The 26133-nt window shown below is 39.6% G+C and overlaps 1 protein-coding gene and 1 pseudogene across 1 annotated transcript in view; both read left to right on the plus strand.

The window, feature by feature from the left end:
• Positions 1-26133, plus strand: part of MAGI2 (membrane associated guanylate kinase, WW and PDZ domain containing 2) — a gene marked incomplete at its 5' end in the record, with an annotated part of 1082576 nt that overhangs the window by 774070 nt on the left and 282373 nt on the right. The gene's annotated exons all lie outside the window — the stretch shown is intronic.
• On the plus strand, positions 4984-15980 carry LOC132524940 (pyridoxal phosphate homeostasis protein-like; annotated as a pseudogene).

Below are 26133 nucleotides of genomic sequence, written 5' to 3' on the forward strand. Positions count from 1 at the left end.
GAATTGTAATCTCTCATTATTTACTACCCTCCCCTGACCCACCTGACTCTAATCTGTCTGAGGTCAGGGCCTGTGTCTGACTTGATCATTAACAAATCCTCAAGGCTTACTTCTCTACCATATATATAGCAGATATTCAGCCATATATATAGCAGATATTCAGCTTGTTGATTGCTCAGTGGAATGAGTCTGTGAAGCATGATGTGCTTACATGGATTACTATGGAGGCATGAGATGTGCTGTAATATCATAGATCCTCTGTGATTATCTATGTTCCCTTTAGAGCATCATCTAAGGCTTTCCTTTGTCTAGTTTAACCAAACAATTCATTAGATGAATTATTTACATTTAAAGTACTTAGAATAGGACACAACATAGGGAATCACTCAAAATTAGCAATTTTTAATATATTAAAAATTCTATAGCAATTATTAATATATTTATGAGACTCTTTTCCACGAATTTGAAGGAAGCCTTAGCATTCTGGGAATGATAGATACATGAAAATATCTATGAGCAGCTTAGGCTCTCCCCCTTTGGACCCTGGGAGTAAAATGATTCTGCATTGAACATTTAACAAAACAGCTCTTGCCTCCTTAAATAGTTTTTGGTTTAAAGGAGATAACCGGAAAGATTTCAGAATCGTGGGGCCGTGCTGATGGCCCTTACTCTGTTGATAGACTGAGAGCTGAAATAGGACCTTCAGCTTCTTATGTGTGCACATGTCGCTGAAAATTAGGCTGGGTGTCTTTTAGGTATGCATTGGATTCTAAGATGTCTGCTAGACACTTTTAGAAAAGTCAGTAACTTAATCTTCATTTGTTTAATGATGGGTCCTCATTTTTGGATATTATAACCCCTTCGAAAATAAAAGCATGTCAATCCTGAATCACAACAAATAAAAAGAAAAGTCTAAGGAGGGTAAGCTAGTGGGAAAATATATAAGGCAAGGTAAATGTTTCTGTTGAGAGAATAATACTCCCTGAATTAAATAGCTATATAGGATGTTGGTGCATATTCCTACAGATTGTCACGTAGGCTTGTAAATGCTCAGTGAGGAGTTTGATTATAGATACACACACATATATATCATCATCTACAGATATATGTGCAATGTGGGAAAAAGAGGCAAGAAATATGTCTTTCATTGTTTCATCAGCTAAGTCTTAGATCTAGTTCATAATTATAAATCTCTCAGCATTCTAAACCAGAAGACGTCACTGAAGTCAATAGGAGATAAATTACCATGCAGACCTTTGTTTATAAGTGTAATTCTGCTGGTTCTTACAAGCTGCCAGTGAAATTAGAGATGGAGTGTGCTGGAGTCTGCAAATATCAAAACTGCTACAGCTGCAGAAACCTTATTCCTGTATCCAGTGTAATTATGTGCCTCTCACATGCTCCAGCTGAGGATTTGCATGAACTGACAAGAGCACACACGGTAAATCTTGCGTCATCATCTGATTTACTACTTTGTTCGAAAATCCAACTCTGTAAGGTTAATTCTGCATTTCTTAATGGTGAAAACTATTGTCAGAAAGGAAAACATTTTGCCACGTATGTGAGATATTGACAAAAGAAGTGGGAACTTTGTTTTGTGAAAGCAAGATTAACCTAGAACTGTCCTTCTCCGTATCAACACCTTTGTATTCCCTCTCTCTTTGCTTTAAAGTGTTGTGTCCTGAAATTTTCACTCCTCTTGCTTCTTTCTTGTTTTTCTTTCCTATTTTCTCACCTGAAAAAAGAAAAGAATACTGGATATATTTTCTTCTATTTCTCATAAGAGAATGAAAATTTTTGCCATGAAAAAAAAAAGTGACTTAGATGGTCACATCTCTAAATTTTTATGAAGCACTTAGTATACTTTTTTAATTTAATTTTTATTTTATATAGGAGTATAGTTGATTTACAATGTTGTGTTAGTTTCAGGTGTACAGCAAAGTGACTCAGTTATACATACACATGTATCCATTCTTTTTCAGATATTTTTCCCATATAGGTTACTACAGAATATTGAGTAGAGTTCCCTGTGCTATACAGTAGGTCCTTGTTGATTATCTGTTTTATATCTAGTAGTGTGTATATGTAAATATACTTTTAAGCATGGTGATAGACAAACTGTATCACAGCACTGGCATTTTTTCAGAGCAGTTTCTTATGGACTTGTATAAAACTGTAATCCTGGATTAGCACATAAAAGCTTTGAAGTGTTACAGTAATGAGATTAAAGTGTGTATGTGGGGGAGGTGTTTGTGCAGTGTGGTGTTTGTGTGTGTGTGTGTGTGTGTGTGTGGTAGGAGTGGGCTGGGGGAGGGGGGTGGGCGTCAGATGCAGCAAGAGACAAGAGCTGGGTTTACAAGAATCCATCCTGTGTGCAGGGAACGTTCCTGGAAAACAAGGTGCCAGGACTTTCTGGTCATTGACATTTGTTTGCAGGCTACATCGGTGGTGACAGGTACAATCTCAGAATTTACAAAATAAAACTTCAAGTACAAATTACAAGATATGGAATTGTTTTCAGTGTTTTTCATCAAAGCCGAGTCCTTGAGAATTTTTTTTTAACAAAATGCAAAGGTCATTTTTCCTTTGGAAATAAAAGAACTACCTGCCATTACCTAGAGAAAAGGTGACATTTTTCTATGAAAAGGAGACATTTTGCCCAGAGGCAAGTGGAGGCAGTTTCTGGGATTGCCTGACAGTGAGTTTACGTAAGAGCAGAGCAAGATGCTGTGCCTCTGGCAGAAATGACATTTTCCTCCCTATTCAGCTTTGCAAATTCTGAAAAATACAAGACCGATTTTTTTGATGGTAATTCTCCCGGTCTCTTATTGATGTGTGCAGCAGCAAAACTAATTAATGTTATGAACATACACCATGCTAAGACAAGGGGAGGTTGCACAAAGATGGCAAGCTGGCAACTGAGACAGAAGTCCAGGGCTTTCCATTGGAATTCTATCACTGACTCATCTTGTTCTGTTTCAAAATCCACCTAGCACCTCATTGCACAGCAACAATATTCCTCTCTATTAAGAATTATTCAAAATAGATATATCCATTTGCTCATTCATTTTTTTAAAATATAAATTTATTTATTTATTTTTGGCTGAGTTGGGTCTTCGTTGCCGCACGCGGGCTTTCTCTAGTTGTGGCAAGCGTGGGCTACTCTTCGTTGCAGTGCGCGGGCTTCTCGTTGCGATGGCTTCTCTTGTTGCAGAGCACGGGCTCTAGGTGCGCGGGCTTCAGTAGTTGTGGCTCTCAGGCTCAGTAGTTGTGGTGCACAGGCTTAGCTGCTCCACGGCTTGTGGGATCCTCCCGGACCAGGGCTCGAACTCGTGTCCCCTGCATTAGCATGTGGATTGTTAACCACTGAGCCACCAGGGAAGCCCTGATCATTCATTTATCCAACAAACTTTATATTGGGATGCTGAGTGGTACTCTTCACAGAGTTGGCTCTAGGGCCTGGCAGCCTCCCTTAAGGCTGCTGTGGAATGACCCCACCACAATCAACCCCTCCACTCTCACCCTAGTCAGAAGCTGGAGAGGGGAAAAGAGAATCTCCAGGGTAGTTCTTCTTATGTGGGATGCAGCGTTTGTGTTAAGAGGTAATCCAGTGGTGCCCATGAGAAAGAGAGGGGTACTCCCTTTCCCCATCTCAGTCCAAGTGAAGGGGAGGCCCTAAGAGCATCACTCGTTGAAATTGGGGTTGCCTAAAGGAAGGGGAGTTGGTGGTTTGGTTTCCACATTAGACATCTGCTCAGGCAGTGGACTTGCTTCCTTTGCCAGTCAGAAGAGAAGAGAAGTGAGTCGGGGGGAGATGGCAGGATAGAGAGAGAGAAGACATGGCAAGTATCTGGCATGGCAAGGCTGTGCGAGTTTTCTGTGGTCGAAGTGACCGTGGGGAAGAGACCTTGACTGGAGCCCGCTATCTTCCATGTACCACTCAAGAGAGCTGCCTGCTGGACAAGGAAAGCCAGCATCAACAGGCTGGGCAGTGCAGGCTGGGCACCATGGAAATGAAAGGGGTCAAGCTTGAGCCAGATATCGCACTGGCCCTAGGATGAATCCACAGATCGATTCCATAAGAGAGCCAGCCACCGGGCACCTGCCACTTCAGTGGCCATTTCTCTTTCACTAGACAAACAGCCACAACCTACGCCAAAAAAGAACGCCATCGCAGAGTTAAATAGAGAAACCCTCGTCTCTGCACATAACACACTGGAAAAACTAGACCTTGAAGAGTCAAGGGGGAGGCAGTGCCCCAGAGGCAGACCATGCCTCCCCTACCTCAGAGCTGTCAGGGTCCCAGGAAAACCCATGCGGACGGTAGGAGCAAAAGAGATTTAAATCAAGTTTAGGAAGTTGAGGCATTAATGAGACCGGACATATGATAGCCAAAAGTGACTTAAAAGTGAAGAATTTTCCCAGGGGCATGAAAATAGTAACTGTAGAAAAAAATTACTTTATTTGTTTACCCCCCCATGCCATAGATGATGCTGTTCAATAAACAGGCTGTGTGCCCACCATGCATCAGCCATCCTTTCAGGTCCTGGGGGCCCATGGATGAATAAGACAGCCTCTGCCATTAAGGAACATACAGTCTGGTAAAGTAACTGAAGCATGTGAACAACTTCAAGTGGCACCTGGAGATAAATACTAAAAGAGATGTGTGCAGACTGCTTAGGGAGAACAGAGGAGTAAGTCTCTCACAGGAGGAGGGGGTGTGGGGAGAGTCCAGGGAAGATTTCACAGAGGAAGCATGATTCAGAGACCTGAAGGGAGATTATGAATTTATCAGGCATGCGAGGTACGGGGAGCACTGTGTGCAAAAGTGCAGACATCCATTCGTTCTGCAGGCATAGATGGGGGCTTCTACTATGAGCCAGGAGCTGTGCCAGGTGGGGGACCAGCGTATAAACCCAAATCTTGGGGACATGCAAAACCCTGGGCTGTTTGTTATGCCCTTAAACTTAGGAGGCAACAGAGATGGAAGATGGAACAGAAGTTGAGGTGAAAGGCTGCCAGGAGCTTAATGTGGAAGGGAACTATAAAACGTGCTTAGGAGGCATGGAGGGGTTATAAGTAGAGGAACAACCTGATCAAATGGGCATGTTTAGAAAGTTAACTCCAGAGTCTGTATAAAGTATGCATTGTAGAGAAACAGGAGTCAGAAGAGAAGCTAAGAAATGTGCAGGATCTCTTCCATTTTCCACTCCAAACCCACCTCCTCTAGTTCCCTCTATGGACTCCACCAACGGGCTCTCTTGCCCTAGAGCTCCCAGTTGGGCTCAGTGAGTGGCAAGAAGCGGCTGGCGGTCAGAAGGCAGGAAGAGAATGAGGTCCTGGCACTCAGTGCCTCGGGGCCTTTGCTGCCAGGCTGCTGTGTGCTGGGCATCCATCTTTTGGGATCTCAGCTCTAACAACCATGGGAGGAGAAAGAGGAAGTGAGGTGGCAAATATTTGGACAGTGGAATCAGTGTTTTCTTGTCTGAGCAGATGAGATGAGTGAAGAGTCCAGTATGTTTGCTTGTTTGGGTTTCGTGCTTGAGCAACTGAGTGGACTGTGGCACCTTTAACACAGAAGGAGAAACAAGTTTGGAGGGTTTTAGCTAATGTTTTAATAACTCATAAGACATGAGGAATGAGGCTAAGCTAGGTAATATGTGAACATGACTTCTATGTAAGGTTTACGTCCATAAAGTTCAACATCTATAAACTCTCATCAAAGACAACTAAGTTCTCAATTCCACAATTTATATTTTCTTTGTTGAGTTTTATTTTATGACTCCCTTTTTGATTCCTTTTCAGGAAGAAGTGGTAGCAGTAGGATTCATTTTATATTGCCAGCAAAGTCTACACTTTTAACAACTCAGTGGGATGGGAGAGGGGAAGAATTACATGCCAAGGTCCACAACACAGAGAATGCATGGTGCTTCAGGCACTGAACAGCTGCCAAAAGGAAGAAGGAGCAGCCTTGTTTTCCATCAGATTCTTCTAGGTTTTTCCAGATGGGGGAACAACCACAAATGGGGGAAAGTTATACAGAGACAGATTTTGATTTATTTTTTAAAATAGCTTAATGACAGAGCTACCCTACAACGGAATGGGTTGTCTAACTAATAACAATATTCATTCACTGAGAGTTTCATGGCACTAGGCCAAACTCTTAAAATATAATATCTGATTTAATCTCTACAATAACCCTGTGGTATAGATACCATTATTCTTATTTTGTATATAAGGAAACTTAAGTCCAGAAAAGTTAAGAAACTAGCCAAGCTCACATCATCAGTACATAGTCAGGCTGAGATTCAACCCCTTCTTGACCACTGTGCTGCTTCCTTCCGGGAGAGTCGTTAGCTCCCTAGCATTGGAGGTTTAATGTGAGGCTAAATGATCACTTGTCAGGTGTTTCTGCTCTGGCTGGAGGTTGAACCGTATGGCTCATAAAGTCACCATCTCTCAGGTGTGGCATTATGTGCTCCTCTTTTACCTACCCTCTCTTCCTCTCACCCCCCCCACCACCACCGCTGCTAACTCTGTGTGTTATATGTGTTGTGTGTGTATGTATGTGTTGAACTGATTCTGTTAAACAAATTCCATATTTTTTATTAATGGAGAAAGACATTGAGGGAAAGTTCTAGTTAGAAGAGAACAATACATTCCCTTTTCACTAACATATACCCTGTCTGCATATCTTATATACCTCTGGCTGGCTGGTTAAAAAGACAGCTTCAAGGTCAGTACACAGAATGCATGATATTTTATAATAGCATGTTTTTTTTTTTTCCTTACAGTATACCCCAGTGTTTTGCTGGGAGGAAGCCAGCAAATATATCTTGCAGCCATTTCCCCTTTTTTTAATCAATAAATGGTATCTTTTGTTATTAAGAAGTACCAAATTATAAAGGTGTTTCAAAACTTCTTGGAACAAGAAGACCTATGAAGTAATTTTTTTCAAGTATGTCATTTAGATAGCCAAGTTATCTAAACACAGAACTTAGAGCCCTAAGAAGATTTCACGTGATCATTACAGTTCAAATGAAACTATGTTCTGTGAAAAGAAATCTATATATACGTAAAATTGACCTAACTAGTTAGACTAAGGTGTAATGAAGTAGAATCCCAGGGCAGATCTCTGAGGCTCCTAATTCCAGACTGCCTTCTGGTTTAGTTTCAAGCCTGGGACACAAGAAGGAATGTAGTCTATCTGAAGAAGTGATCCCAAGAGAATTCACTTCTACATAGGATGTAGAAACATCTTTGAAGTTTTTACATCAATCCAAGCATATGATGTCTCTTTTACTCGAAGGAAAAAGTCTGAATGCCCTTTGCTCACATAGCTGAGTTGTTGAAGTGAGGAATGAGGTCCTCAGAGAAAAATGAATTACAGAAAGAGGATCATTACAGTTCAGTACTGAGAATTTGCATCATACTCTGTTCATCATAATCTAACACCCAAGTATATATCTGATATCCTTGTCCAGTAAACCGCTGGCATCATAGTATAAGATAGATGAGATAGTGACTATAAAAATATTTTGAAAACTGCAAAACAATGCTTCAATTATAAGTTAGTGTTATGGTGATTTTCCATTCTCAAACATCTTAACATGCCACTTTCTCCATTTTAACTTACTACGCTGACGCTGACGTGCATTCTTATCTTTTCCCTTCTGGGTCTTGTCAATCTGTCTAATTAGATTATAGAATCATTAGGTGGAGGCCAGTGGCTAATTTTTGTGTTTGGTATGGAAACAATACACTGTTGGCATTTAATCATCCAAAGTCTCCTGTTCTGGCTCAGCAGGGTGTAACCATACATCTTCTGAAAGCTCACTAGAGTGAAAATTTCCCTGCAGAGGGTGAGAAGAAGACAAGAAGGACAAATAAATTTCCATTCAATACTCAAAGAGTTTTTCTTTTTACAAGAGTGTGATAGCGAAGCCACTAATCTATAGAATGGAAAATCAGCCTGAATAGATGTAAAAGAAAACAATCAATGTGCAGTAGTTGTTTTATGCAGCACCGTTCAATTCCAAAAGAACTCACAGTCTGTAGAAGCAAAAAACAATATGTGTTATGCCATCTGGGAAAAAAGCAAAGCAAATAATTCATATGTGGAACCTTTATGAGTGTCTCAAAACTGTTGAAGGAAAGCTGACTCAGTATTCCTTGGAGAATCATGGGTGAAACAAGAGTAGGGAAAGTATTAATTTATCTAGTTTTTAAGTAAAGAAAGAAAGAAAAAACACACAGCAAAGCTCCAGGATTCAGAGTTTATCAGTTCTGCGGCCAGCATCCCGGATTGCTCATCTGCTGTTCCATATAGTTTATAAAATCCGTAGGGATTTAGCAGTAGCTACTCACTCTGAGGTTCGAATTTAAGTTCTGCTCAAATTCTTAATAAAAAAAGTTTCACGTTTTCTTCTTTATAGTTGAATCCCTCTTGGTTTGCAACTAACTTTACTATGGCTTCTTCTGGAGCTTTATTTAGCTTAATTGACAGTATATGCTGAGGCCAAGGCAAAGAAAACAAAATTGCCCACTTCCCATTGATAGGTAGATTCTGAAAGAGTTTGATAGGTTAATAATAGAAAATTCTTTTAGCAGCTCTGTTTTATGATATATACCCAAAGGGTTACAGAGTTCATTTTCTTCTCAGCTAGTAAGTAAAGCACCCTTTCTGAAAATACCATTAACACCACTTGGAATTCATGTAGAAACCAACATAAGGATCTCAGAATGTTTAAAGAGCTTCTTCTCTAATCCCCTCAATGTAAATGGAAGAAGGACAGGAACTAATTGCATCTGTTTCAACACTAAAATGCGATGTAAAAGATGAATTTTTATTTCTACACACCCAGTTTCATTACTGGGCTAAAATTTGGTGAAAGAGAAGGAATACATAAGCTTTTATTCATTGCTTGCTCTGCACCTTGGAAAATGTAAGGGAAAAGAGACAAGTTTGTATCTGACAACACTTCCATCCAAAGTAATAGCTATAGGGGACAAAGGGACACTGTAAAAGAGACTATCTGTTAGTGATATGAACAAGAAATGTAATTTGAATTTATTGTCAATTTCTGAGCATCTATTTTACAGAGTTAAATATTCTAGTGAAATCTTATGTGCTTAATATATTAATTGAATTATGTATGTATATTTATTAACACAACTGTAAAACCTTCATAATAAATATTGATTTTGAAAACTAAAAAAAAAAAATAGCAAAGTATTGTAGATAATTCTTTATCACTCATGACAGATGGACACCTAAGAAACTTCCCAGTGGGCATCCTGGGACATATCTGTGGAAGTACCCAACTCAAAGACTTATGATGCAGTGAAATATCTTTTCTGACTGATTGTGGAAATAGCAAAGCTTCCATCATGGGAAAGGTTTAAAAGAAGAATGTGTTTTGGAGTGAGCCAAGGGAAGTATAAGAAATTGTTGAAGCAAAGCAAAATCAGTGCTAAGAAAGAAGGAGAAGAAGAAAGAGATAGGGAGAAAAAATGACCATTTCTTCCACAAAATGAAGCACATGTTTGTGTACCTGCAAACTGATTCTAAAGTTAAAAACTTACTAAAATGAAATGGGCCAGAAATGAGGTAGAAGCAGAACAGAAAAAAATCTCTAATTTTGAAGTCTTAAATTTATTAGCATCTTAATGTACATTTAATCCTTGTTGGAACAGTTGCAATTCTGAATATAATAGAGTCTGAGCTAATTGGCTGAGAATGATAATATCCTTTAAAACGAGCTTCTGGCATAATGTCCAGTCTTCTCTAGGCCTATAATTACTGGTGTGTGTATGTGAGCAAGGAACTATGTGATTCAGTTGGACTCAATGGGCTAGTAATAATACCCCTGATCAACGTTTGAAACCCTCCAAGGAAGAACCCAGTGTGAATAGCATGACTAAATTCTATAGACAGCAGTGCTTGTAAGAAATAAAAGGAATAACAGGGTATGTGACCTCTATCATCAACTCTTATTTTTGGGAAAATGGCACAATATGCAACCCTGCCAAGTATATGCCAGTTAACGTGATTCATTTTGGATGTGCATTGGCCCTCTAGCCCACAAATGTCCGGATGATGTCTCTCACTTAATGCTAGGTCATATTATTTAATGATTTCACTCAGTTGTGTGAAATCAAAATGCAAACACTTAATTCCAAGTGGGAGACAACACAAAATGGTAACCAGAACAGTTGGCTTGGAAACTTGTAAAAATAACTTCTCATTTTCTTGCCTCAGTATCCTCTGTCCAAAAATATGACGGTAAATTAGATTATATCATAGGTCCTCTCCAGCTCTAAAATAATATAAATGGACAATCGTGAGCCACAAAATTACAAATATTGGTCTAATAACAGTATAAAACTGTGGCCTTTAGATAGAATTCCCAAATCAGCAAACTGGATAAAGTTCATCCGTGATAAAGCAGTATGCCTGACAATTAACTCTGGGAATCAATGTCCTATCCTCTGATAGAAACAGCCACAATAAGTTGAATACAATCTAATAGAATCAAAATATAAATACCACCAAAGGCAAAGTCAGCTAATTTTATAGTTCTAATAAATATATACACAAGAAACTACATAGCTAAAAAACAACAACATTAAACATTTAATTATCTTGGAGCATGACTTGGACACACTACACAGTCACTATAATTGATTGAGAAAAGAATGATGGTTAAAGTCACCAAGCAAAAGGCAATAGGCTGAAAAACAGTCAACTCAGAGGCCACGAGGCCATGTGTGGACATGCCCCTTGTTAACACTGATAAACTGTTACTGATGGAGCCAGTTCTAAACGTTCAAAGTTATGGATCATGCTGCCCAGGGCTAGCTGTGAGAAATTTGTATTATAACTGATGTCCGTCTTCGTACTCAGCTTCTTTTTCTGTGCCCTCTTCATTTCTTGATAATATAATAATTCCACAGCAAGTTCTTTGTCCTACAAAGTTCCACTCTTCTTCTGTGTCCATCGTGCCTCTTCTCTCTCCCATCACCACCACACAAACATTTAAGATAAATCAGAGCTGCTACTTCCAAGATACTTCTTATTTTGATAGGTGAGTCCTGAACCAAGGCCAAGACATAAGTTATTTTTATAGAAAATGAACATGCTACATTAGTGTGCCTTCTTAATTCCATAATATAACTTATTTTCTTTTAACCTCCTTCGGGGAGCTGTAAGGCATCGTTTTTATATCTTTGGAAGTCATGAAAAAGCAATAAAGAGGCATTATAAATACTTAATCTGCATGGCATCCTATTAATATGTCATTGTAAAATGCATCCTATCTAACAAAACGTCCATAGCAATAATATTCATTCTGAGAACATAGTAGGTGGCTCCTGAGCTACTGGTTAAAGTCTTCTATTGTACTAATGCCATTTAAGGCAGTGTGGGTTCATTACAGCATTATTTGAAGAAGAATCAGTTATAAAATCAATCTATCATTGCACTATGTATCATGCACCAAGGCTTCAGCTGAATGATAAAAAAAATGTTGCTTAACAGATGTGGATACAGCCTTAAATGCAGAAAAGTAAACAAACAATGCCCTACTGGCCATTGTGCGTGACAGTTCACAAACATTGTGCGTGACAATTCACAAACAATTCATTTGATATATTTCTTTATATCAAAAAGTAACATATCTTTTTTTCTATTCTTTATAACTTTTTTCATACATATTTTGATTTTATTATTTTGTTTGTGTTAGTTACTTTGTTTCTATTCTTTATTGTTCAAGTTGGAAAATCCATATTTGATGTTTTAAATTGACAACCACATAGATAGAACTTGAATATTTTATGTTATTAAGCTTTGTGTCCATTTTCTTGTCTTGTAATAGGCCCTTCACTAGGCAAAATATACCCAAAGCTATTTGTCCTACATGATTGAATAATTTTCATAGTACTTTTGGGGGCAGCTAAAATTTACCTGCCTAAATTTCATTCTTGACCTTCGTATTTCTATATGCAAATTAAATGCCTCTAATTTTTAATTTAAGAAAAACATTAGCATTTGAAAATAAAATTTGCAACTTTTTGGGTGAGGTTTTCTCCCAAAATTCCATTTCAACTAAATTTGCTTTGCTTGCCTATATTTGTGGGTGTATATATATATATATATATATATATATATATATGCACACCCATTTCATGTAATACTGTGTTTGTATTAATAGGCCCCCTCTGATCCTTTAACAAATTAAGAATTTTTTTTTTTTTTTTTTTTTTTTGTGGTATGCGGGCCTCTCACTGTTGTGGCCTCTCCCGTTGCGGAGCACAGGCTCCGGACGCGCAGGCTCCGTGGCCATGGCTCACGGGCCCAGCTGCTCCGCGGCATGTGGGATCTTCCCGGACCGGGGCACAAACCCGTGTCCCCTGCATCGGCAGGCGGACTCTCAACCACTGCGCCACCAGGGAAGCCCCAAATTAAGAATTTTTGAAAAGTGCCAAGGGTTTGCATACTGACTATTTTTTTAATTAAAAAGAAGAAAAAAAAGCCTAAATGTGTTATCAGTATATGAGCACTTACGAAGGTATTCTACCTCTATTGACCTGGAGTTATGGTCTAGAAAAGATACTATGTGTCCTCATCTTTGCCTCTTTCTTTACTACATTGAAACATTCTCATGCATCAGATGAAGTTCTAATTTTAAAAACTTCAGTTGTCCCTTTAGTCTCTTTATACTATTATTCTGTCACAACGTTTCATAGGCAAAAATGAAAAATTATTCTTTACCTATTACTTCCCTCTCTTCATATCCATCCCCTTGATCTTCTGTAGTTTGGCTTCTGAAGCCACCACTCTACCCAAGCTTCTGTCTCATCAGCACTCCCAAATCCAGATGCTTTGCTGGGAGTTCATTGCTCTTGAACTCTCAGAAGTACTTAACATTGTAGACCACACCCTCCTCCTTGAAACTCTGCCTTGCCTTGTTCTGTGACAAAGCTCAGCTGACCTTTTCCTACTTTTCTAGTTGCTCCTGGAATCTGGTTTCCTTCTTTCTCATTTTCCCACTGCCCATGGGAATTGCCTTTCATTCCATCTTTTGTTTTTCTTTTTCTATTTTGTTTCCTGGAAGAGCTCATCCATTCTCATTCTAGCTTAGCTACTTATTAGCTGTGTAATATAAGGCAAGTTGTGTAGCCTCTCTGTACCTCAGGTTTCTCATCAGCAAATTGGAGATACTATTTGATGTGAAAATTAGAGTTAGTGTGTAGAAGGCATTTAAAATAACCCTTGTCATAACATAAGTAACATAAGTCAGTTGTCATCAGTCATAACATAACATAAATAAGTCATTTGTTACTAGCCATGATCATTATTTGCTATCATTTCATCACACTTAAAACTACATCTTCATCTTTGATTTGTGTTTCCATATTTTAAACTGCTTTTAAGTTATGATCCACAAAATATTCCATCAACAACACTTCAAACACCAGCATGGCCAAAACAGAGGTCAGTTTCTTGGGCCATATTTCCTTCTCCACATGGCTCATCCTTTCAAATGCCATCTTTCTATCACTGATATTACCATTTTCCAGGTAATCAACATTACATGGTAATTTAACATTTTTCTTTCATTGTCTACATTAAGCTTATTATTTAGCTTGTCAGATTTTCCTTTGTAATTTAGTTTGAATTCACTGAATTTTGTTGCTTTCCAATGCTCTGCTTGGTCCAGGTCCTTGCCACCTTACACGTGAACTAGTCATCCGTATCTCTACTCCCAGCATCTTTATTCCAACCAAATAATATCTTATAAACACCACGTTCAGTATGTCATATTCCACCCAATGTTCTTCTACTCAAGAAGTTAGAATCCAAAAATCTAACTATACCAGTAGTTGTTAAATAATTGGGAATTGTAGAGCTGATGTTGCTTTTAAAATACATATTGAAAATTTAAGTTCATAAACTGGAAACTCAAATAAAATCTGAGAAGTATAAATATTTTATTATTTTTTATAGAAGGTTAATAAAGTAAGCAGGAAAGATCATAAAAATGTTCCAGTAAACACAAACATATCATACAAAAGGGCCAATAGTAGTATAATTACAATAATGATAATAACTGACATTTCTTATCTATATTACACTTTACAAAATATTTTGACATAAAATATTTCATTTGCTTTTCACACTAATTCAATGAAAAAGGTGTTGATATTAACCCATTTTACAGAATTAAAAACAGAGATAAGGTTAAGCAGAGTACCAGAGATCATACGCCAGGAAGAGATGGAGACAGAACTTGCCTTTGGGTCAAGTTCCATTGCATAATTTGAAAGGCGTCAATAATCATTTTTTAACAACTTACTACATTTTTGAAACCTGGTAATAGAACCTAATGAGTGCTGAGTGAATTACCTACCATATAGGCTGGAATAATTCTAAATTACTGTATATAGAACCACATCTAATACAACTTGGGTTTCACAATAGATAATCTATACATCTAAACCTCATGAACTGTCTTATCACTGCTTGGCAAACCAGGAGTATAGTGTCTAGAAATGAATAAATAGTATTATCACTTTAGTACTAAAAGGTATCTGCCTCTACTTAAGTTCATTAGCCAAAGGGTCAGAAGCCGTTACTCATTTTTTAATAACTGTCTTCATAATTAACAGCTTATATAACAGTAAGATAGGTGAAAATATGTAAAATGCTTTTTACAAGCATAAATAAAATTAGCCTTTATTTTACAAATGTTGTCCTCTGAATATAAAATAGTCTAAAATTATAGAGTTGACAAAGATGAACATATGACTGAGTTTTAGATGTCAATGCTCCCTTTCTTTTCTATATGTGGGATTAATATTCAGAGAGCTCAATTGACATTGCCTATTGATTACAGAAATTATGAAGATGAAGCAGAATTTTCCTGGATATACTTAATGCTCTGGAAAGAATGCTAATGATAGTTAAAACATTTGATCCTGAATTGAATGTATGTATCTCTCTATTCACTTGACTGTTTTAAGTAGGATTTAAAACTCTTTGGTGAAATTATTCAAAACTTTCTCAGTTGCAGATTACTTGGCATTGGCTATTACACTGCCTGTCTTATGTAAACATTATTCTTAAGACCATACCGGGACGTTAGTCCCTGGGGGATGTGGAGAGCTGGCAGCAAGCCACGGAGCTGTGGGATGGGTTCACCCTGAGGGCAGTGAACAAGTGCGTGCAGCAGGGGGGTAGCGCAGCAGCTGCGGGAACTCCCAGCCATCCAGCCCCAGCTAGTAGCAGTCAGCAAAACCAAACCTGCAGACACGGGGATCAAGGGCTACAGTCACCAGCAGCGCACTTTCGGGGAGAGCTATGTTCAGGAACTGCTTGAAAAAGCATCAAATCCTAAAATTCTGTCTTCGTGTCCTGAGATCAAATGGCACTTCATTGGCCATCTACAGAAACAAAATGTCAGCAGATTGATGGCTGTCCCCAATCTCTTCATGCTGGAAACGGTGGATTCTGTGAAGCTGGCCGACAAAGTGAGCAGTGCGTGGCAGGAAAAAGGTTCTCCCGAAAGGTTAAAGGTTATGGACCAGATTAACACCAGCGGAGAGGAGAGCAAACGTGGCCTGCCCCCATGGTGGCCGTGGTGGAACACATAAACACCAAGTGCCCCAGCCCGGAGTTCGTGGTACTGATGACCCTCGGGGGCTTTGGGCATGATCTTGGTCAAGGACCAGACCCAGACTTCCAGGTGTTACTGCCCCTCTGGGAGGAGCTGTGCAGGAAACCGAGCATCCCTACCAACCGGGTGGAGCTGAACACGGGCCTGTCCGTGGACTTCCAACACACGATTCAAGTGGGATCTGCGAATGTCCGAATAGGAAGCACCATTCCTGGAGAGTGAGATTACTTCAAAAAAGCTGCCCTGGACAAGCTTGCAGCAGAGCTGAAGGCTCCGGCGGCAGAGGTGGCCCAGGCACATTGAGCAGCGGCCCAGCTCAAGGGCCGGGTCCAGGAAGACAAACTATGCACTCACCTGGGCTTTCACTTTCACATCCTCTACGTCACAGCACGACCACGCCCTCCTCAGGACCTGGAGAAGGCACGCCTACGATTATGTGTGTTGATGGAAACCATCTGACTTAGTGTCTGACACAGGAAGCTCACTTCAAGCAGTGACTTTGGATTAGATTCGAGGAATCCAGACTTTTCTGCAGAACAGGTACCTGGGCACTAGCCAGGACTTGAGTTCAGGCTTGAACGTTGCCCAGCAGCACCAACTAACCCATGAATGCCTTTCCCAGGTTAAAACTTGGTGACTGATGCCTATAATCACCAAAGTCAGAGCGATTCCAACTTGTCATCCACTTCAATAGAAAATTCCCTGTTACCAACTCCGTGCAAACCCCACTGAGTAGCCCTCTCTGCTGCTCTGGAGCAGCGTGGTTTCTGCCCCCAGTCTTCACCCCACCCAGTAAACGTTGGTCTCCACTCTGGCATGGCAGTACCGGTAACTTCGGGACCTGGCTCGAGTGAGTTCGCCAAACCCACATTGTGTCTGATGAGAGCCGTGTCCTTGGCCATCTTGTGGTGCTGACGCTGAAAATTACCGGGCAACTAACAGCAGCGGTGCTTGGGCCTTTCTAACATCCTCCTCCAGGGACAGGACTTTGAGCTTTTGCCCCAGGCCCTATGGTGATGAGAATCAAATGATATGATTCTTCTGCCACCATAGTTCCCATTATGATGATTACTTATCTCCTAGCTCCCCAGAAATGAAAGATCCCCTCAAAGCCGGTGCAGGCTCACGGTTTCAACAAGGCCTGGTTTTGAGTTTCCTGTTCCTGGGAGCACTTTTTAGGCATACTAATAGCCTCCCCTCCCAACCATGTTTATAAGGCAGAATTTTGCAAGTCTTGACATTAATAGAGTAGCTAGCTCTTCGAAACTCGGAAAGCACAATTCTCGGATAGTCACGACAGACGACTGTAGTCTGGGTCGTTGTTTGTTTTCCAGGTGGGTTTTTCATATTTATTCAAGCCCCACTCTTTAATTTTATGAAACAACTCCCATGAAGCTGCTGCCGAAATGTAACTTTGTAAAACTTAAACCATTACGATTCTTGTACTATTTCACTCAAAGCTATAGTGTGATATTTCAGAGTCTATTAAATAAAAATGTGAGTTTGAAAACCAACCAACCAACCAACCAACCACACCAGTGACTTTCAGGAGCCTGAACTGAATTGTTGATTCAAGATAGAACTGGCCTTAAAAACCAATAGAAAAGGCCACTGTGAACATGTGACTAAGTGGCAAATGGATAGTTCACTCGTTCCACTTTCTCAGAACTTCCAATATTTAGAGCATCATTGAGCATTTCAGTAAAAAAAAAAAAAAATACAGTCATCTGGTACCGAAATTAGTGCATAAAACCATAATTTTATATCCTAGGGATCTTCTGCATCATAGCGTTTTTCTAATAAGCTTCATTAATATTTGGCAGTATGTCTTTTATTTAAATGACTTGATGACAGTTTCAAAGGCAAGAACACTGTAGATAGCACTTTATTTTATGCCCATAGTTGGAATGTGGACAAGAAACCAGTGTCAACTAGTGAAGCAGTAGCCAAGTTAAAATGGATTTAAATTGGAGAAACAATGAGCTTACCAAAGTGCTGTTATTTTAAATGCCACCCAGTAGGAAAAGTAGACAATGCAACCCACATTCTACCATGAGAAATACTTTGCTTGAGTTCATCATTAACATTACTGATGATTAGAGGGAGAGAAGGGTTTGGATGAGGAAATAAAAGAAAATCTGACTTGGGCTTGCTTGCCCTTAGAGAGGCCTGCTAATTGGCCTTTCAATTAACTAAGGAGAAGCCTTTCAAGTCTTTGGTAGCAGTGAAGTGGAACTATATTAGCATATCCACTTCCTCTTCCTTCTTTTTAACAACTTTATTGCAGTATAATTGCTTTACAATAGTGTGTTAGTTTCTGCTGTATAACAAAGTGAATCAGCTATACATATACATACATGCCCATATCTCCTCCCTCTTGCGTCTCCCTCCCACCCTCCCTATCCCACCCCTCTAGGTGGACACAAAGCACCGAGCTGATCTCCCTGTGTTCTGCGGCTGCTTCCCACTAGCTAGCTATTTTACATTTGGTAGTGTATATATGTCCATGCCACTCTCTCACTTTGTCCCAGCTTACCTTCCCCCTCCCCGTGTCCTCAAGTCCACTCTCTACATCTGCATCTTTATTCCTGTCCTGCCCCTAGTTTCCTCAGAAACTTTTTTTTAGATTCCACATATATGTGTTAGCATATGGTATTTGTTTTTCTCTTTCTGACTGACTTCACTCTGTATGTCAGTCTCTAGGGCCATCCTCCTCACTACAGATAACTCAATTTCGTTTCTTTTTATGGCTGAGTAATATTCCATTGTATATATGTGCCACATCTTCTTTATCCATTCACCTGACGATGGACACTTAGGTTGCTTCCATGTCCTGGCTATTCTAAATAGAGCTGCAATGAACATTGGGGTACATGACTCTTTTTGAGTTATGGCTTTCTCAGGGTATATGCCCAGTAGTGGGACTGCTGGGTCGTATGGTAGTTCTATTTTTAGTTTTTTAAGGAACCTCCATACTGTTCTCCATAGTGGCTGTATCAACTTACATTCCTACCAACAGTGCAAGAGGGTTCCCTTTTCTCCACATCCTCTCCAGCATTTATTGTTTGTAGATTTTTTGATGATGGCCATTCTGACCGGTTTGAGGTGATACCTCATTGTAGTTTTGATTTTTATATTTGTAATGTAGTCTGATTTGCATTTCCCTAATGATTAGTGATGTTGAGCATCCTTTCATATATTTGTTGGCAACCTGTATATCTTCTTTGGAGAAATGTCTATTTAGGTCTTCTGCCCATTTTTGGATTGAATTGTTTGTTTTTTTTGATATTGAGCTGCATGAGCTGCTTGTATATTTTGGAGATTAATCCTTTGTCAGTTGCTTCATTTGCAAATATTTTCTCCCATTCTGAGGGTTGTCTTTTCATCTGGTTTACGGTTTCCTTTGCTGTGTAAAAGCTTTTAAGTTTCATTAGGTCCCATTTGTTTATTTTTGGTTTATTTCCATTTCTCCAGGAGGTGGGTCAAAAAGGATCTTGCTGTGATTTCTGTCATAGAGTGTTCTGCCTGTGTTTTCCTCTAAGAGTTTTATAGTGTCTGGCCTTACATTTAGGTCTTTAATCCATTTTGAGTTTATTTTTGTGTATGGTGTTAGGGAGTGTTCTAATTTAATTCTTTTACACGTAGCTGTCCAGTTTTCCCAGCACCACTGATTTAAGAGGCTGTCTTTTCTCCATTGTATATTCTTGCCTCCTTTATCAAAGATAAGGTGACCATAAGTGCATGCAGTTATCTCTGGGCTTTCTATCCTGTTCCATTGATCTATATTTCTGTTTTTGTGCCAGTACCATACTGTCTTGATTACTGTAGTTTTGTATTATAGTCCGAAGTCAGGGAGCCTGATTCCTCCAGCTCCGTTTTTCTTTCTCAAGATTGCTTTGGCTATTCGGGTCATTTGTGTTTCCATACAAATTGTGAATTTTTTTGTTTCCACTTCCTCTTTGTTCAACAGATATACACGGTCTTCTCTTTGTTACCACATCAGTCCATTTGCAATAGGTATTTTCACACTTTCTGATTCAGTTTGTCCAAAATGTGATTTTTCTGCCTGAATTGTCAGTCCTCTGAAAAGCCAGGTCATTTAAGGTGATGGGTGGTAAGCAAAAGTTAAGCCATATTGTTTTTTGATACCAACAAATATTGGTTCTTTCTTTATATTAACATTTATTTGTAAACAATCAGCAATGTATTGCAGATTCAAAGCAGTGTTTTAGCCTAAAGGTCACAATTCTCTTAGTTTTGAAATAACAGCATTACCAATCTGGAATGCTTAAAAATAGAGGGGGTGGGGGAGGAAACCATGGACTGAATGACAAAGAAAAGGATCCGGTCACTCTCCCATGTATACACTGCCATGGATAATGCAAAGGGGACACCATTTAGAAGGATTCCCTTTGCCATGATTCCTCCCTGGAAAGGAGGTTGGCGCTTATAGTTACTCTGCTATTCAGAAAAGGAGTTTCAAATTCTGTGATGCTGACCAACATCTAGGGATCTTGAGTTACTTTGTAAACTACCATAGAACATAATAGCAGTTTTGACTGGATAAGGTAAATCATGAAGTAGCTCACTTCCTTCAACAGATACTTATTTATCTCACTGTTTACTGAGCACCTTGCACATATGATTAGCCACCAGGCTACACACGGTGCTCTACCCTGGAGACTCAAAGTCATGCTCACTGTCCCATGGAGCTTTCTGTTCAACAGTGATGACAATACAAAGAATCATCAGAAAAGGGCAAAATGGCGTTTAGCTGATGGCCGACCAGGCAGGGTTTCATTAAAACAGTATTATTGGAGTTGTGTCTTAAAGGATAGTCTTTTAAAAAGCAGAGATGCATTCTAGATGGAGGACATAAACAAGACAAGAAAAGCTAAAAAGCATGGAGCATGTTAAAGGATTGTGAATAGCCTGTTTTGTCTATAGTGCATGACAATTCATTCAATAAATATATACTGAATCTGTACTATGAACAAGGTTCAGTCTTGGACTCTTGGGATAAAGCAGTTAAAAACAAAACGTTGGATCATGCACTAATGGAGCCAACATTCTGAAGGAGAGAGATAAGCAATAGAAAAAAAAAATAGACCTATAATATAATGCAAGTAGTGAGAAGTGCTGCCCTTTTCAAGCTACCTTGTTCTCCTTACTGATGTTCTCCTGGAACTCATCAAGCAAGATCTTGCTTCAGGGCTTTGCATTTGCCATTCTCTATATCCAGAACACTAATTTTCAACACATTCACAAGGCTCTCTTCCCTCACCTCCTTCAGACCTCTATCCAAATAGCCCTCTCTCAGCGAAGACTTTCTTATTAAGCAGTAACCACCACTCTGCCCCAACACATCCTATCTCGCTTCCCTGCTTTGATTTTCACCATACAACCTATTTTCATCTGGCATGCTGTTTAATTTGTTTATTGACTCTCTCCACACTGGAAAGTAAGCTCCATGAAAGAAAGGGATTTTTGCCTATTTTGTTTAGTGTTTTACTCTCAGCACCTAGGACGGTACCTAGCACATTCAAAAGATATTTGCAGTATGAAAAAATATAATGAAAAATAAATTAGGGTTAAGGTGGTTAAGTGAATGATGTGCTGCTCTTTTATGGGGAGGCTGGGGAAGACCTGTCTAAGGAAGTGGCATCTGAATAAAAACCTGAATAAAAGGAAGGAGCAACTCACATAACTGTCTGAGAAAAGAGTTTCCCAAGCAGAGGGAACAGCAGGGGCAAAGGCAGGAGCATCCTTGCTGGAGCAGAAGAAGCTAAAGAGGAGAGTGATAGAATATGTCAAAAAGATAGCATGCGTCCCGCTAAGGATCTGGATTTTATTCTGAGTGAAAAGGGAAGCTCCAGAGGGTTTGGTTTTGTTTTTAGCAGAGTGGTGACACAATTTGACTGACTTCTATAAAACATCACCAGGCTCCAGTGTGGAGAACAGACTATAGCAAAGCAGAAAGAGATAGACAGGTAGGAAGGCAGCACCAAGTAGTTTAGACTGGTGTGAGAGCAGCGGAGATGTAGATTCCGGATGGCTTTTTTTTTTTTTTAATTTTATTTATTTATTTACTTTTGGCTGTGTTGTGTCTTCGTTTCTGTGCGAGGCCTTTCTCTAGTTGTGGCAAGCGGGGGCCACTCTTCATTGCGGTGCGCCGGCCTCTCACTATCGCGGCCTCTCTTGTTGTGGAGCACAGGCTCCAGATGCGCAGGCTCAGTAGTTGTGGCTCACGGGCCTAGTTGCTCCGCGGCATGTGGGATCTTCCCAGACCAGGGCTTGAACCCGTGTCCCCTGCATTGGCAGGCAGATTCTCAACCACTGCGCCACCAGGGAAGCCCCCGGATGGCTTTTGAAGGTAGAGTTAACAGGATTTGCTAATGGAATAGATGGATGTGGTAAAAAGATACCAAGGAGGAATTCAAGGAGTTGTCATCAACTGAGATGGGGCAGACTATGAAAGGAGCAAGTTGGGCAAAGGGAGGAGTGTTAGAAATGGAGAGTTAGTTTTGAAGCTCATACATTTGAAATGCCTTTTAAATTTCCAAGTGGAGATATATTGAGTAGACAGTGGGATTTTTAGTCTGAATCTCAAGAGAAAGGTCACAGCTAGAAATATAAATTTGAATTTATCAGTGTATAGGTGGTATTTAAAACCATGGAAGTAGATCAGATCACCAAGAGGATTAGTGTGATTTAGACTAAAAGCCACTAACATTTGCATGATGTTTTACCATTTACCAAGCAATTCCACATCAGCTGGAAAATTGCAGGAGTTGAGATTAAAAATCTAAGATGGACTTGAAAAGTGACTGAAAGGCTAAGAGTAATATGAGAGAGAATGCTGACTGCACAGTGCTTTACAGATGATTGAATTTGGAGGATGAAGTTGTTAAAGACAGCCCCAGTTCCTTCATTTGAAGGGATTATAAATATGGGGAGGTGGAGAGGGGTCATGAAGAGATATGATGATAGCTATTATTTTGAACACGGTGAGTTTCTGGTGCTTTAACACTATCCAGATGACGTAGGAGGAGGAGGGTGGTCTTTGCCAAAGTCAAGCCCTGTTTATCCTCAAAAGTCAGTTCAAACATTACTTCCGGGCTTCCCTGGTGGCGCAGTGGTTGAGAGTCCGCCTGCCAATGCAGGGGACACGGGTTTGTGCCGCGGTCCGGGAGGATCCCACATGCCGCGGAGCGGCTGGGCCCGTGAGCCATGGCTGCTGAGCCTGCGTGTCCGGAGCCTGTGCTCCGCAACGGGAGAGGCCACAGCGGTGAGAGGCCCACGTACCGCAAAAAAAAACACAAAAAACCCCCATTACTTCTGCCAGAAAGTCTTCTCCCAGTCTCCTTGGTCTGAGTCAGGGTTTTTCCTTTCTCATCACCACCTCCACATACTTAGGATTGCCTGCTTATTTGTCTGTGTCCCACTGAGTTCCTTAAAGAGAGGGATTTTATCTTTCATGCTTGTGACCTCAGCACATTGGACAGTGCCTGAGATGGATGGATGGATGGATGGATGGATGGATGGATGGATGGATGGATGGATAGCAGCAATGAGAACCCAACTGAAGCTGTTTACATTAGTTTACAGTAAAGACAACCAGTGTGGTTTTGTGGAGCTCAGAATGGAGAGGGCAGAAAGTACACTAAAAGTCAACTACAGCTTGATCTCAAATAGCATCTGTTCTGTATGAAGTATTTTTCAGGTCACCTGGCCACCAGATTGAGACATAAAAATATGAAATATTCACCACACTGAAAGACTTGGTGACCAAATCAAGTTCCCTAGATGTTTGGGGATGAAATTAAGTATATTAAAAACTGCTCTCTGAAAACTTTTCCTCTGTTTTAAGAATGGGATGAAGGCATTTACTAGAAAAATGAGAACTTTTGCATAGACTACTATGTTCAGCATCTGGATATAAAGTGGAAGACAGCTATGCTCACCACTGTACCACCAACACAGAGCTGAAGTTAATGCCTTAATGACTTGAACCCTGGACCATCACATTTAAAATGACTGATCCTCTATTTACTAAGCTACTCAGAACAGATGTGTTGTTTAAGGGTACAAACTTGCAATGATTAGTAAGTAAATCCTTGAGATCTAATGCAAGTATAGTGAATATAGACAGAAACATTGTATGATATTATCAAACTTTCCAAGAGACTAATTCCTACCTTACAAGAATTAATGAGAATTAATACATATAAAGTGATTAGTCCAGTGCCTGACACAATAAATTTTAGTTATCATCATCATCATCTTTGGTTATTTGTGATAAGCACACTTCCCAACTGAGATCAGGCAAAAACCCATTCAAAAAGCAGGAAGTTGGGCTTCCCTGGTGACGCAGTCGTTGAGAGTCTGCCTGCCTATGCAGGGGACACGGGTTCGTGTCCCGGTCCGGGAAGATCCCACGTGCCGCAGAGCGGCTGGGCCCGTGAGCCATGGCCGCTGAGCCTGTGTGTTCGGAGCCTGTGCTCCGCAACGGGAGAGGCCACAACAGTGAGAGGCCCGCGCAAAAAAAAAAAAAAAAAGCAGGAAGTTAAATTTTGTTATTCTTTTCCAAGTGACTTTAGATAATATGCTTTTAGTGAAGAAAACCTGTAAATGCATAGCAGAACAGATAGAAGGTTTGTAAGGCAGTTACTCCCAGGTTTGTGACATTTCCATGTAAAATATCTTTGCCATGTTCCCTGGGGAATTAATTCTTCTCTTGATGCTAAATCACAGCTCTGTATCCACTATGGTTTAAATGTGGAAAGTATAGAAAATAGCTTATTCATATCAACTTCCCCCTCCCCCATTTTTGATGTTTTTGATCAGTATTGATTTTCTACTTATGAATAAGCTTCATATTAATTACCTGTGCCACCACAGACTGTAAAGGACGTCTCCTAAGCTCTCTTGTTACACATATAAAAATTCATAGATACGTACAACATGAAATTTCACATTATTTATGGTGTTACTTTCAGCCTTTTTTTCAATCAGAAGTCCCTAAACTTTTTGATCCTTGATTGTCTTTGACAGTACATATAGTGAAGCCTGTAGATCCTTCTCGGAATAATATTTCTAAATGCATAAAATAAAATACGAAACTATCTGTGATTTCTATGGGTAACAGAGTCATAGCGTCTGCTATGCTACTGTTGTTTGTTGCAAACATGTATTATTGAAAGAAATGCTATATTTCTGTTAGAAATAACTGAAAATAAAGATGATTTTTTTTTCTCATCCAAGTCCACAGACCACTCTGATAAAGATCCCTGATGTAAAAGAAAAATTTGTCACTTTGTGGTGAATATACTAAAGCGCAAAGTTGCTACCCTTTTTGATTAAATACTGTTGTTTTTATGTACCTTTGAATTGTATTAAATTTATTTTTGCTGTTTAAAATACTACACCCACGTTATAGAAAAATAAGAAAACAGAATTAGAGGAATCACCTATAATATGCCCACCTTTCATATTCCCTGCTAGCATTTTCATGTGCTTCTTTCCAGTTATTTTGTAACTGCCATCATCATATTATGTATGTAATTTTGTATCCACTTAAAACTAAACGTTGTATCATGAGCATTTTCCATGTTGTCCTACAATGTTTACAGCCACAGTTTTCATGATTATGTGATATTTCTTATCTTACTTAGCCATACCGTTCCTACTAAATAGCAACATTTTTTGCTACTATGAATAACATTGTTTCATAATGGGTGCTACTGTCATAAATTTAACTGCTTCGTTAAGTGAGCAACCAATTAGAAGTTATGATATGTATTAAGGGTTTAGAACTTACCATACACTATTTTACTTTAATCGTCACAGTGAGCCTTCTCTTTTTTGTTCATAAGCTTTTTATTATTATTATTACTGTGACACAGTTTTAGATTTACAGAAAAATTGTGGAGATAGTTCCCATATACCCCACACTGAATTTTCCTTACTGTTAACATCTTATTGTTAGTATGGCACATTTGGTACGTTTTATCAGCCAATAGTGATACAGTATTATTAACTGAAGTCTATACTTTATTCACATTTCCTTAGTTTTCACCTCATGGTTTGTTTTGTTTTCTCCTGTCCCAGGAAAGGAATGCCCTGGGTGGTATCCAGGATGCCACATCACCTTTAGTCATCGTGCCATGCCTCCTTAGGCTCCTCTTGGCTGTGGTAGTTTTTAGACTGTCCTTATTTTTGAGGATCTTGACAGTTTTGAGGAATACGGGCCAGGTATTGTGTAGAATGTTCCTCAGTTGGGATTCGTCTGAGCTTTTTCTCATGGTTTTACTGGGGTTATGGATTTTTTTGAGAAAGACCACAGAAGTAAAACACCATTCTTATCATATCATATCAAAAGCAGATACTATCAGCGTGACATCACTTGTTGACGTGAATCTTTATCACCTGGCTAATGTCTTGTTTGTCAGACTTC

Source organism: Lagenorhynchus albirostris, chromosome 8, assembly GCF_949774975.1.
Source record: "Lagenorhynchus albirostris chromosome 8, mLagAlb1.1, whole genome shotgun sequence".
Classification (NCBI taxonomy): Eukaryota; Metazoa; Chordata; class Mammalia; order Artiodactyla; family Delphinidae; genus Lagenorhynchus; species Lagenorhynchus albirostris.